Source organism: Ictidomys tridecemlineatus, chromosome 5 (genome assembly GCF_052094955.1).
Source record: "Ictidomys tridecemlineatus isolate mIctTri1 chromosome 5, mIctTri1.hap1, whole genome shotgun sequence".
NCBI classification, from domain to species: Eukaryota; Metazoa; Chordata; class Mammalia; order Rodentia; family Sciuridae; genus Ictidomys; species Ictidomys tridecemlineatus.
In genome coordinates, this window is record NC_135481.1 from 12,348,898 (window position 1) to 12,364,473 (window position 15,576).

The following is a 15,576-nucleotide window of genomic DNA, read 5'->3' on the forward strand; positions in this document are numbered from 1 at the left end:
TATGGTGGGCGCGTAAGAAAATGAGCTATACAGCAGCTACTCATAGTTTTAGAAATATTTTTAAGTAGACATTTGGTGTATCTACCAATATTCTAATTGGTTAGGGCCCCTAAAATATTAATACTTTTGTTCTGATATAATATATCCAGTCACTTCCTATTTATTACTTAAGGTGGCTCAAATTATGTCTTTACAGCTTGGCAGAAGTTATAAATGAATTTACTTGGGGTTAAGGTGGTATGAGAAATAATATCTAAATTCTACTTTGATCTCTAAATTGGTGGCAAAGTTCATGGTAATGGACTGATTCTTCTTTAATGATGCCCTGGTTGTCATGGTGATAGGAGAAGACTGCAATAGCACAACAAAGCCTCTCTTAAGTCTTTACAAAAAAAAAAAAAAAAAGACATAGTTCCATGCTAGATGGGAGACACTCCAACATGGCATCAATGACACTGTACGCCAGACTGCATCTCCTTCACAGAACCCAAGAGCAATGGCTATGGAGTGGAGCAACATGGGGGAGGCGGAGGGCTGTTTGGGTACAGTGACCTCAATATAGAAACTGCTAGAGCCCTGGGGAGGACACTAGGAGCTCCTGAGGAGAGCAATAAGAGAGACTTGGGCAGCTCATGAGGGCAGCTCCCAAGGGCCAGAGTGTGGCCACTGCACAGTCCTGGAATAGGGAAAACTTAATGCTTGGCAAAGAAATGGGTGAGCTGTCCTTCCCTGTGAGAGGTTTCGCGGATGGGATCTTGGATGAAGACTTTTCCAGGCATTGTTTGCTATAGTTGCTTCACCCTTTTTGGCTAAATTTCCCAGGTTGTCTTGGCTCAAGAAATCTGGGTTCCCTTGTTATTGATCATAGGGTTAGACAAGGATCATAGCATTATGCTGGTTCAAAAAGCGGTGCAACTTTTAGAGATATGAACTTGAGATGTTTTGAAATTCAAGAGTCTCATCTCCCTGAAATATTCTCTTGGGTTACCACTTTGCAGTTAAATCCTTCCCCTACCTTTCTTCCCTGGCAACCACTTTTCTCCAAACCTCTTTGCCTTTTCTAGAATGTCACAACAAAGTGATGCCTGTGTTCTTTCATTTAGCATAATGCATTTGAGATTAATCCACGCTTATTCTTTTTATTGTTGAATAGTATTCCATTGTATGGATGTTCCACACTTCATTCAGCTGAGGGATGGTGGGTTGTTTCTAGCTTTTGGTGCAGCAGAATAAAGCTGCTTTAAACATTCATGGGTAGATTTTTATGTGAATGTAGTTTTTGTTTCTCTAGGATAAATACCAAGGAGTGGGGTTGCTGGGTAATATGAAAAGCATACATGCAACTTTATTACAATGCAATCCCCATCAAAACACCAATGGCATTCATCACAGAACTAGAAAAGAATTCTAAAATTCATCTGGGAGCACAAAAGTTACTGAATAGCAGATCAGGCTTGACCAAAAAGAACAAAGATAGAGGCACCATAGCACCTGATTTCAAGATACAAAACAGAGCATAGACAGCACAGAAGGAGTCATAGGCTAGACAACTGAACAGAGAACCCAGAAATAACGTATGCATCTATATCCAACTGATTATCAACAAAGGCACCAAAAATATGCAATGGAGAAAGGAGAGTTTCTTCAATCATGATGCAGGGAAAAGTGGATATGCACATGTAGAAGACTTTAACTTGATCCCTCTCTCTCACCTTGTACAAAAATCAACCCAAATGGATCAAAGACCTGCATGTAACAGCTGAAACTCTGAAGCTACTAGAAAACACAGGGGAAACACTTCAAGACATTAGTATGGGCAATGATATTCTGGATAGGACCCCCAAGCACAGGGAACAAAAGCACAAATTAACAAGTGGGGTTACACCAAATTCAAAAGTTTCTGCATCAGAGTGAAGAAGTCTACAGAAAAGGAGAAAATCTTTGCTAGTCAGATGTGACAGAGGATTAATATCCCAAAACTGATCAAAAAACTTAACAACAACATCAAAACCCATACAAATATTCTAATTAAAAAGGGAAAAATGATCTGATAGATACTTCTCAAAAGAAGGAATACAAATGGCCAATGAATACATGAAGAAAATGCTCAATACCACTTGGTATCAAGGAAATGCAAGACAATGTTATAATGAGACATCATCTTACCCCAGTTAGAATGGCCATTATAAAAAAAAAACAAATTAACACATGCTGGTGAAACTGTCAAGAAAAAGGAACTATTATATACTGTTGTTGAATATAAATTGTAGAGCCACTATGGAGAACAGTAGGAGGTTCCTCAAAAAACCGGCAATGGAACTACCACATGATCTAGCTAGCCCACTTCTGTGTATATATCCAAAAAGGAATGAAGCCAGAATACAAAGCAGACACTTGCATATTCATGTTCATTGTACCTTGTTCACAATAGCTAAGATATGGGATCACTTAGGTGCCCAACAACAGATTAATGGATAAAGGAAATTTGGTGTGTATGTGCGCGCACACACACACACACATACACACACACAAGTATTAATCATGAATAAAGAAGAATGAAATCCTGACATCTGCAGAAAAATGGATGGAACTGGAGGACATTATGTTAAGAGAAACCAGCCAGACTGAAAGACGGGTACAGCATGTTTTCTTTCATAGTGAAGCGAAAGACGTTAACCTGAATGTAGAGGTTGGGAAGAGTATGTGTTGGGGGAGGGTGGGTAAAAAGTGGTTGGATCTGATCAGTGCAAGTTGTATGCACGTATGGAAATATCACACTGAACCCCATTAATGTGTATAATTAATATGTGTTAATAAAAAATAAGAAACTGCCAAATTCTTCCAAAGTGGCTGAATCAATTTTCATTTCTGTCGTCAGAGTGTGAGAATTTCCATCTTCACCAGCACCTGATACTGTCAGATATTATACAGGGTTGCTTTTTGCTTTTGATCATTTTAATAGTTATACGGCTGCATCTCATCATGGTTTTAGTTTGCATTTCCTTAATAACTAACTATGTTGACAATCTTTTCAAGTGCTTATGTGCTCTCTTCAGAGTTCTTTGGCGAAGTGCCTTTTACAACCTTTCCCCCAAGCTTTAAGTGGATTGTTTTCTTACTGTTGAATTTCAAGATTTCTTTGCATATCCTGAATACAGAACATTTACAGAGGCAAACATTTTTAATTTTGATGAAGTCTGATTTATCAATACCTTCTTTTTATGGATCTAGTTTTGGGTGTCACATCTAAGAAATCTTCACTTAACTTGAGGTTAGAAAGAGTTTAACTTGTTTTCTTCTTTACAAGTAGTTTTGACATGTAGTTCTATGATTTATTTTAATTTCATTTCTGTTAAAGTGGGAGTTAAAGTTTGAGGTTCACATTTTTGCATATGGATATTAAAGTGCCATTTGTTTAAAAGTTGACCTTCACTCCTTCTCCACTGAATTATCCACTTAGTAAAAACTCAATTGTCCATATCTGTGCAGATCTATTTATAGACTCCATTTTGTTCCATTGATTTGTGTGTCTGTTCTTTGACCAATACCATACTCTCTTGATAACTGGAGCTTTATAATAGTCTTCAGATCAAGAAGTATGAGTCCCCAAATTCGTTCTTATTTTTCTAAATTATTGACTATTTCAATTTTGTTGACTTTCTGAACATATTTTAGAATCAATTAGTTGTAATTTTTTAAAAAATCCTGTGGGGATTTTGATTTGGATTGAATTAAACGTATTATCACTTTTGGGGGAAAACTGACATATTACCAACACTAAGAACAACATACAGCCATATAAATTTAAGTCTTTCATATGTTTTGAGTTTTCAGCATATAAATTGTGTGAAGCATTTTGTCATATTTGTATCTAAACCTTTAATTTTTTATGCTATTATACATGGTATTAAAAGCATTTTTGATTTCCAGTGGCTTCCAATTGTTCATTACTTGTATGCTGAAATACAATAGATTTATTTATGTTGTATCCTGATATTATACTAACCTTAATTACTTCTAGGAGTAGTTCTGGAGATTTCATAATATTTCTGCATAGATGGTCATGTTTTATGTATTCCTTTCCTGTCTATTTGCTTTTTCTTTTTCTTTTTTTTAAAGCTTTTGGGAGAAATTTCCAGTATGACATTGAACAGGACTGTTGAGACTTGTTCCTGACTTATGAGGCATATATTCCGTCTTTCACCACTCTTTTGTAGATCCTTCTCATCAGGTTAACGAAGTTCATTTCTATTTCTGATTTGCTGAGCATTTTGTGTTTTGTTTTGTTTTTTAACATAAATGGATATATGTGTGTGTATATATATATATATTTTTTTTTTCTTTTTTGCTGCACTGGGGATCAAACCCAGGGTCTTGTACATGCTAGGCAAGTGCTCTACCACCAATGAACTACATATGTACCCCAGCTTTTGATTGTTGATTTTTAAATTGCTTTTCTTTACTATTTAAAGGTATGGCTTTTCTTCATTAATCTGTTATTACAGTGAATTACAGTAATTAAATTTTAAAAAATGGACACAAAATTATACGTTTTTATGGGATATCATATAATGTTTCAATACATGTACACACTGTGTAATGTTCAAATCAGGGTAAACATATTTATTTCCTCAAACATTTATAATTTTATTATAGTAAAAGTATTCAAAATCATTTTGTCCAACTTTTGAAATATATTATCTATAGTCATCCTATATACAATAGAACAATATAATTTATTTCTCTCATCTAACTGTAATTTATTGACCAACATTTCCCAGTACCTTTCCAGTAACTGAATTTTGAATGTTGAACCAGCCTTGCATTCCTAGGATAAATCCCTCTTGATTGAGATACATTTCCTTTTTTATATATTTCTGGATTCTATTTGATAATATTTTGTTTAGGATTTTTACAATTATGCTCACAACAGTTAGTGGTCTGCAGTTCTCTTTTCTTATAATGCCTTTTCTGGTTTTGGTGTCAGGATAATGAGGCCTCATAACATGAATTGGAAAGTATCCCTTCCTTTTCTGATTTCTGGACAAGATTGCAGAGAACTGGTATTATATTTTTCTTAAGTGTGTGATAGAATTAATGAAGGCTTATGTCTTCTATGTTGGAAGATTTTAAACTACCAATTCAATTTTTTGAACATATATGGGACTATTCACATTATTTGCTTTTTGTTGAGTGAGTTTTGATAGTTTGTATTGCTCAAGGAATTTACTTCATCAAAGTTATTCACTTTATGGGCAGAGTTCTTCACATTATTCCCATTTTTTCTATTTAATATTTGTAGAATCTGTAGGAGTATCTTTTTTCATTCCTAATACTGGTATTTTATGTTTTTTCTCTCTCTTTTTAAAAAGCCTTGGTCAGTCTGACAGAGGCTTATCAATTTTGTTTTAATAAGAGATTTATTGAGATATAGTCCACATACCATGAAATTCACCTTTATCTAAAAGTACACACAGTTCACTTTTTTTAATATTTATTTTTTAGTTGTAACTAGACACAATATCTTTATTTTATTTATTTTTATGTGGTGCTGAGGATCGAACCCAGGCCCTTGCATGTGCTAAGCGAGCGCTCTACCTCTGAGCCACAGCCTCAGCCCCATTCACTTGGTTTTTAAAAAAATTTTTTAGCTGTTGAGGGACCTTTATTTTATTCATTTATTTATATGTGATGCTGAGACTTGAACCCAGTGATTCACACCTGCGAGACAAGCATTCTATCACTGAGCCACAACCCCAGCCCCTCATTTGTTTTTATTCATAGAGTGGCATAATCATTGCTACTATCTAATTTCAAAATACTTCCATCACTCCAAAAAGAAGCCAATATCTTTTAGGAATCACTCCCTGTTCTCTGCTTCTCTAGCTCCTGGTGAACTACTAACATACTTTCCATCTCAACAGACTAGGCTCTTCTGGATATTTCATATGAATGGAATCTTACAATACATGGCCTGGTCACTACTTCTTCCACTTAGTATGATGTTTTCAAAGTTCATCCACATTGCAACATATATCATTATTTCATTTCTTTTTGGGGCCTAATATCGTTCATTGTATGGCTATGCCAAATTTTCATAATCTAATTAACAATTGGCTTATTTTCATTTTTTGTCTATTATGAATCATGCTGCTCTGGATATCTGTATGCATGTTTTTGTGTGGATATATTTTCATCCCTCTTGGGCATATGCCCAGGAAAGGGATTGTTGACACATATGGTAATGTTATGTTTAACATTTTGAAGAACTGCTGAATTATAATCCTATCTTCCAAGTGTAATGGCTCAAAATTCTCCACATCCTCTTCAACACCTGTTATTGTCTGACTTCTTTTTAAACTTATGAATTATTTATTTCTATAATCTATTGAATAGTTTTAGATTGCAGTTAACTGGGGAAAACTGAAATTGTGAAAAGTGAAACTGTGGATATGGGGAACTGCTGTACTTTCATTTTACATAAAAGACTCGACCATATCTTAGTTGGTGCAAAAATAAATTTGTAATTTTTCTGATGTTTTTCTCCTTGTGTTGAATTGGCTAGTCAAATGAAGGTCATATATGATAGAGAATTGCTCAGAATGGGTACAAGACTCTAACAGTCCTTTCCAGAGTCATGCTTTCTCTATATTAGATGGCAGTGAAGATAGTTTCACTGTGATATTTTTCCTTCTTTTTTGGTACTAGGGATTGAACCTTGGGTTTCTTAACCACTGAGTTAAACTCCACATCCGTTTAAATTTTAGTTTGGAAACAGAGTCTTACTGAGTTGCTTAGGCTGGTCTCAAACTTGTGGTCCTCCTGCCTCAGCCTCCTGAGACTCTGGGATTACAGATGTACACCACTGTGCCTGGCTTACTGTGATATTTTTCAAACCATTTAATATCAGTGCTTCTCCTCAAATGTCCTTTTAAATGTTTAGTAGATTCAGGCAGACTAACCCTTGGAAATAATTTCTTGAAACTAAGTAGTGGTACCTGATTTTTAAAAAATTACTACTTTCCTTTTTGAAGACTATTATTACATCGATTGTCAGAATAATGAATGTTATTTAATGGAGATTAAATTTTACTGGAAATAACTTCTCTACTATCAATTCATTAATATCAATGAAATTTGACAAAAAGATGATAAACCATGGCAGACTATAAATAAAAATTTCCTGTAAACAAGAGTGTCAGCTTTCAGATTTTTTTTTTCTTCTTTGCAGTGCTGGGGATTGAATCCAGGGCCTATCCAAGTACTAGGCAAGTACTCTACCACTGAGCCACATCCTCAGCCCAGCTTTTAAACTCCCTTAGTGACATATGTAACACATTCAGTTAACTTAACTGAAATGGAGAAATTGGATCCATCAGTTTGGATTTGTCTTTTATTTTAGCCATGCTAGTGAGAGTGAAGTGGTATTTAACTGGATTTGATTTGCATTTTTCTATTGATTAATGATTTGAGCATCTAAATGTTTACTGAACTTTTTTTTTTTTTGGTCTTTGGAAGAAGAGCTATTTAAATTCTTCACCCACTTTTAAATTGCACTATTTGTCTTTTTATTGTAGAGTTATAAAAATTCTTTGTATATTCTGTGTATAAGTCCTTTATCAGATAAATGATTTGCAAATATTTTCTCCCATTCACAGCCTGAGTTTTCACTTTGTGGTTGGTATCCTTTAAAACAGGAAACTTGTTAATTTTGGTGAAATCCCATTTATTATTTTTTTCTTTTGTTGTTTGTGCTTTAGGTGTGTCACATGTAAGACACTACCAACTGATCCAAAATTATGACTATCTACTCTTTTAAAAAATTTTATTTTGGTACTAATGATTGAACCCAGGGGTGCTTAACCACTGAGCCACATCCCCAATCCTTTTATTTTTTATTTTGAGACAGGGGCTCACTAGGTTGCTTACAGCCTTGCTAAGTCGCTGAGGTTGGCTTTGAACTTGTGGTCCTCTTGCCTTAGCCTCTGGAGCCACTGGGATTAGAGGCATATGCCACTGTGCCCAGTAATCTACTCTTCTATTTTTTTTGAAGTTCTATAGTTTTAGTCTTACATGTATGTCGTTGATCCATTTTATGAGTTGATTCTTGTAAATGGTAAGACATAGGAGTTCAGCTTCATTCCTTGTCATGTGGCTATCTAGTTATCCCAGCATCATTTGTGGAAAATAATATTCGTTCTCCATTTAAAAATTTTGTTACCTTGGTTGAAAATCAATTGACAATAAATGTAAGGACTCTCAATTCTATTCCATTGACATATATGTCACTCCTTAGGCGGATACTACACACATGGATGTTTTTCCATTTTTTGAGGGGGGCGGGTACCAAATTTCTTTATTTGAAGGAATGGTACAAATTAAAGAGCTTAAGTGGATGTTTTGGTATAACTTATAGAAAAGGTGAAGGTAACCCGACATGCATGCATTACCTTGGTGACCAGGGAAGTCACTTCCACAGCTATGGGAGAGTCAGCCGAAGGTTTAGCTCTCTTCATCATTGTCCCCCAGGGTGTGCTTGTCAAAGAGACACTCTGCCTTGCCAGATTCTGGGGCTCCCAGCTTGCCCAAGTTGGTTACACAGTCACCCAATTCTTTGGTGGATTTCTCCTGCTCATTCAGGTAATGAGTCTCAATGAAGTCACACAAGTGGGGGTCATTTTTGTCAGTGGCCAGTTTGTGCAGTTCCAGAAGTGACTGGTTCACACTTTTCTCCAAGTGCAAAGCACATTCCATGGCATCGAGCCCACCCTCCCAGTCATCACCATCTGGTTTCTTGATATCCTTAAGGCAAGATTCGTCCACCTCGTTGGTTCTGCAGCCTCATCAGTTTCTTGGCATGTTCCCTCTCCTTATGAGATTGGTGAAGAAAATCTTTGGCAAAGTTCTTCAAAGCCACATGCATCATCATGGTCAAGGTAGTAAGACATGGACAGGTAGACACAGGAGGCTAGAGCTCTAGGTTGATCTGGTGGTTGATGGGGCCTCCGAGTCCTGGTGGTAGTTCTGATGCACCTGTGAGGGGGATGTGGACGTGTTGGGGCAGCTGAGGAGAGGCGCTATGGCCTTGGGGCGTCTGAGGGCGCTGTGCAGGGTGGCTGAGGGCTGGGGCTCTGAGCACCAGCCAGGTGGGGTCCAAGCATTGTTGAAGCAGGAAACTGCCGAGACTCTGGGCGAAGAATGTCTGTTTTTCCATTTTTAGGTGTTGAATTCCCTTAAAAATGTTTCAGAGTTTTTATTGTCCATGTATCACACTTCTTTTGTGAAACTTATTCCTAAGTATTTTATTCTTCCCATTGCCTCCATAAGAGGGATTTTTTTTTCTTATTTTCATATTCTGATTATTTGACCTCATCGGATAGAAATACAATTGATTTTTGTATATTGAACGTGCATCTTTCATTCTTGCTAAAGTCGTTTATTAATTCTAATAGTGTTTTTTGTGAGTTTATGTATTTCTTGAATATTTTATACATATAACTTCAAGTCATCTACACATAGAGGGAGTTTTATTTCTTCCTTTTCAATCTGGATGTCTTTCATTTACTTTTCTTGCCTAAGTGCCCTGACTGGAGCCTCCAGTATAATGTTGAATAGAAGTGATGAAAGCAGAAATTCTTGTTTTCTTTCCAATCTCAGGGGGCAAAGCTTTCGGTGTTTGATCATAAAATATAATGTTAGTTGGAAGTTTATCAATTTCATTAATATTTTCAAAGGACCAGATTTTTTGTTTTATTTATTTTTTATTGTTTTTCCTGTTTCCAATGTCACTGATTTTTGCTCTTTTCTTTATTTTTCCCTCTCTTCCACTTGCTTTGAGATTGATTTCCTTTTCCCAGTTTCTCAAGTTTAAACATTGAATTTTTGACTTCAAAACGTTCTTCTTTATCAATATGGAAAAACAACAATGGGGGAAGCCATGCATGTGTGAAGGAAAGGAATTAAATGGGAAATTTCTGCCCCTTCCACTCAATTTTGCTGTGAACCTAAAACTGCTGTAAAAAATAAAATTCTATTAAAAAAATCTGAAACCATATAAATTTCCTCTGGGTACTGCTTTAGCTGTATTTTACATTTTGACATGTTGTTACTTTCATTCAGTTAAAAATATTTTCTCAAGTTTATCTGAGACTTCCTCTTTAATGCATTGATTATTTAGAAGTTTGTTGTTTTGTTTCCTTGTGTTATTTAACTTCAAATATTTGGGAACTTCAGGTCTCCTTTGGCTACCAATTTGCAGTTACATTCTATTATGATTGAAAAGCTCCCCATTTACATGATTATAATTATATAAAATTTATTAAAGTCTATTTTATGACCCAGAATATAATTTATCTCCATGAGTGTTCCATGTGTACTTAAGAATATAGTTTCTGCTGCTGTTTGGTATGTTGTATCAGGTTAATTTTGTCTACTTATTCTATCAATTATCTTGAGACAATTACTAAAGTCTCCAATATAATTATGGTTTGTTTATTTCTCCTTTCAGTGCTATCAGATTTTGCTTCATGTATTTTGAAGCTTTGCCCTGTAGGTGCATATGCACTTAATGTCTGTTTATTTTCTTGGTTAATTCTCTTTTACCTTATTGTGTTATTTCCCTCTTTATATCTGATAATTTCCTCTTGTTTTGAAATCACCTTGTGTAAGGTTAAAATAACCACTCTGCTTTTTTTTTTGATTAGTATTTTCACAAAATATCATTTCTCCCCTTAACATTTTCTATTTTTATTTTTTATTGATTTTTTAAAATAATGACAGCAGAATGCATTACAATTCTTATTACATGTATACAGCACAATTTTTCATATCTCTGATTGTATTAAAGTATGTTGACACCAATTCGTGTCTTCATACATGTACTTTCAATGATGATATCTATCACATTCCACCATCTTTGATAATCCCCTGCTCCCTCCCTTTCTCTCCCATCCCTCTGCCCTATCTAGAATTCATCTAATCTCCCATGTTCCCCCTCCCTACCCCACCATGAGTCAGCCTCCTTATATCGGGGAAAACATTCTGCATTTGTTTTTTTGGGATTGGCTAACTTCACTTAGCATTATCTTCTCCAATGCCATCTATTTACCTGCAAATGCCATAATTTTATTCTCTTTTATTGCTGAGTAATATTCCATTGTGTATAAATGCTACATTTTTTTTTATCCATTCATCCACTGAAGCATCTAGGTTGGCTCCACAGTTTAGCTATTATGAATTGTGCTGCTATAAACATTGATGTGACTGTGTCCCTGTAGTATGCTGTTTTTACCCAGATTATTACATTTAGAGTGGGTTTCTTATAGACAGCATGTTGTTGGACCTTTCTTTTTCAATTCAGTCTGACAAATCTAACTTTTTAAAAGATTATATATGTATTTTAGTTGTCATTGGACATTTATTTATTTATTTTTATGTGGTGCTGAGGATCAAACCAAGTGCTTCACACAAGCTAGATGAGCACTCTACCACTGAGCCACAACCCCAGTCCCACAATGTCTATCTTTATTTGATTATTTAGATCATCTATATATACAGTAATTACTGATTAGCTGTAAGTCTACCATTTTATAAGTGTTATTCTTGCCTTCTTTGTATTTTATACCTCTGTTCTCCCTTTTCCTTTCTTCATTTGAATTTGAATGAGTTTTAGTATTCCATATAATTTTATCTATTGGGTTGGTCATAAATCTGTACTATTTTTAAATTGTTGTCTGAGGATTATACTATATAATTTATCACAGTCTACTTAGAGTTAATATTTACCATTTCCAGCATAATAGAGGAGCTTTATAAATGACAGTGGGGGAAGCTATGCATATGTGAGGGAAAGGAATTATATGGGAAATCTCTGCTCCTTCTGCTCTATTTTGATATGAACATAAAACTGCTTTAAAAAAAGAAAAAAAAAGTCTACTAAAAAATCTGAAACCAAAACCAAACCAAAAAAAAATTTCAAATATGTAGGTTCTTCTACCTTCCCTTACTTAAATGTTTGCCATATTTATATGGCATACATTGAAGTCCTTTTAATGTTACAGTTTTTGCTTTTGAAAATCATGCACCTTTGATAAAACTTAAGAGGATATGACTTTAGCTGTTTTAAAATCTCATAATAATCTTGTAATAGATAAGAGAATGCAGAATTCTGTTTTTGAGGGGGAAAACCAATAATAGATGACTTATCTGCACATATATATCCAGCTAAGAGCAGAACCCAGAACCCTACATCTCTTTATTTCCTATTTCTTCCTCAATAGTAGGCTGCTTTTTGTTAATCAGATGTAAGTTATGGTTTGGGTACAGAAACTAGAGACTGGGCAGCACAGAAGTTCCCATAATATTGGCAAAAAGACATTGGCAATGAGATCACCTGGGTTCAAGACCTGCTCTGCACACTGCAGGGCGTAAGGAAAGAGCTCAATCCAGGTGGAGCTTGGAACACAAATCTTGGGAACTTCCAGCAAATAGTATATTAAAGCATTCTTCCTGTAATCGCAAAGTGAACCAGACAAGGTGGCTTTTTCATCTACATGTGGCACCAATGTAATAAGCAGAAATGGACCTGACTCATTTCTAAGGCACTGGGTCAACCACAAACTGGCTGATGCTCTTCATGTTCCCAACTAACAAATAGCTTGGTTCCATGGTCATTTATCCTGGCTTTCTTCCATTTAGGATTTGCTACTTCTATTCATCAAAATAATCAAGATTCTAACTACAGATGGTTGAGTGTGGAATTCGTTTCTGTGGAAATTCGATTTCCCTTCCTTGGTGGTTTTAAAAACTGTGTTCCTTGGAGTTTAAGAGATTTTCATTAAGTTTCCAGATTTCTATGAGGTATTCTCACAGGTCATCATGGAGAAGAGGGTGGAATGGAGCAGGATGGGGGCCAATATTGTTTTAAATATTTTATTTGAACAAATAGTTACTTGGTATTAAAGAAATTTGGAAGCCTCCACTTCAGAGCATTGACTTGGTGCTCCCACCCCTGGATGAGAAGGAACTTGAAGTTCAATCACTTTGGTCTAACAATCCTTTGAAGGTATGAATTAATCACCACTGAGTGACATCCATCCTGGATCTGAGAAGCTTCAGTGGCAGGGAATTCCCCAAATCCCCAGTAGCTCGTCCCACCCTTTGCTTAGCTTCGATGCCATTAGTCCTTCTGTAGATCACTGCTTCTCAAACCTGTCCAGGGCAATCATCTGATGAGTTTTTTCAAAAAGTGTACTGATGCCTGGGCCCCACCCCCAGAGATTCTGGTTTAATTGGTTTTGGGTACAGACTGGACAATGGGAAATTTAAAATCTTACCAGGTGATTCTGGTTTGTAGCAAAATTTAGAACCCATTGCTTTAGATGAGCTGAGATCTGTGCTTTTTAAATGCCACCTGGCACTTTTACTCCCCTTCTGGAGGGCTCAGATATAAAGTCAGGTCTATCTTCCACCTAAGAACCTTTAAAGCACCCAAAGACAGTTTCACTTTCCTCCCAGAGTCTTCCTGATAAATCCTGGTGCTTTCTGAAGCCCTCCTCCTGCGACATTGTCTGACTCGATTTCTTTCTGTGGACCAGTGGGGACTGCCACAGCCTACAGCGCACCAGGATGGATCAATCATTTCATTGCTGTGACTTTCTATCGTGCTACTGCATTTGGATACCAATTAGTGGCTGAGGGCTAACAACACCCAGAACACCAAATCAGAAAATCCCGTAGACAATTCACCTTTACATTACTGTAGCATTTTACAGCTCACAAAGTAAATTCACACACCTTATTTCAATTACTTCTCCCCTTTACTGCTCTTATTTCAATCCTGGTTTTCAGGTGAGGTGAGAGAGTTAGTTTTAAGGCAAAGTAATCCAAAGCTCTCACTTCCATGTTTAGTGATCCTTATACTGGGCCTCACTGTGTCCCACGAAACTGTGCAATCCATGGTGGGCCAGGGACAGGGCCTCACAGAACACAAACCTCCGATTAGTGCTGCTGTTTTACATGGCAGTTCTCCAGGGCCACCCAAGCTGTATGCACAGTTGTGTGCAGCACCATAACCGCAGGACAGGGGTCTCTGCCACAGTGCTGAGAAAACGGGCCAGGTTTCAGGGCAACATTATATGCTCTTCATTCTGGATGCTGATAGAAATGTGTTGTGACTTCAAAACCTCCTTGGAGAAAGGCCACAAGTTCATGGATAAACTCAAAACAAACAAAAACCAGGTCAGAGTGGCAATCTGTTCAACAAAATTTTGCAGTCCATCTCAGGATGGACCCTCCCTGCATATCTATGAGATGCCTTATTTTCCTTTTAGTCCCTGACTTACCTTTGCCATAAGACTTTAAAAAAAAACAAAAAAAACTCCTCTAGAAGATGACACTTTAACTATATACCCTTTCAGTTCTAGCTTAGCTCTGTCCCTGAACTTTGGTTTTCTGGTTGCACGTTTAAAATATTCTCAGGACTCCCTCATTGAAAACTCCCATGGCTGACCCCATAACAGATCTTTATTTCCCTGATTGGACTGTCATTCTCTGTCCTTATTTAAAGAGTGACACCACTGGTAGGGGCAGTAGGCCTGGTGTGTTCCAGGAGCATTAAGGAGGTGCGTTACCTGTAGGGATTTTAACAATCATAAAACTGTCTAGAAGTTGGTGCTTTTTATTTATCGCTGTGATAAAATATCCCTACTGTTGGGTTGGAGACCTTGATCTATCCCTCCTCCTCTGCCTTGGCATGCCACTGGTGCCATTCAATCCTAGATGGCCATCCCAAGCTGACCTGGTCCTGGGTTCTGTTTTCATATGTGTAGTGGGTTGGGCAGGGCAAAAGTCTCATCTCACCAGGCTCAAGGAGTCCTTCTACAAAACTCTGTTAACAGTTCTGATAGAATGGAACTTGATAACTCTGTTAGAAACAGTATATTTCTAAAACATAGGGTGGCTGCTATGGCAGAACAGAAACCCAGAGAAAACTGGATTTTAAGAGCTCCAAGAATATATCTTGCACAACACACTGGTTATTCCCAAGCACTGGAAAGTATTGTGCTGGAAAAAAGAGGGCATGAAATTGTTTTTATTTGAAAGGCATTTGTTTGGGAAAATGATGCTTTTCTCCAAGCAAAATGTTAGCTTGCTTGGTTAGAAGTTAATTACAATATTTATTGCTTAAAGCCAGCCTGGAATTTTGGCTTGAATTCTTAGAAGCCTATGATTCAGGGTGGAAATTACCTATTCAACCCAAGGCCAGTGAGCTAAATGTTGATCTGATACATGCTCGTTTCAAAGGGACCCAGAGATAAGAAATAGTCTCTGACAGATGAAAAACAAAACTGTGGTTTGAAATCCGGGAACATTATCATGGATATGCAGGAATGTTTGTTACTGAGATTGGAGCTAAATGAGGAAATGATTTAAAAGTATAAAGTGGTTAGTTGCCTTGATTCCCAAATTAATAATGTTCTTGTTCTTTTGATATCTCTCATATTTACATGTTGGTTTAATTAAAATATCTGGAGGTTGAAATCCAGTGCAATCAGAGAAATCATGCGTTTGATATGT

At 36.5% G+C, this 15,576-nt stretch overlaps 1 protein-coding gene and 1 pseudogene across 2 annotated transcripts in view; both read right to left on the reverse strand.

Moving 5' to 3' along the window:
• Thsd4 (thrombospondin type 1 domain containing 4) overlaps positions 1–15,576 on the reverse strand; it is a 582,503-nt gene that overhangs the window by 59,521 nt on the left and 507,406 nt on the right. The window lies entirely within an intron of this gene.
• Positions 8,488–9,210, reverse strand: LOC101974516 (ferritin heavy chain pseudogene; annotated as a pseudogene).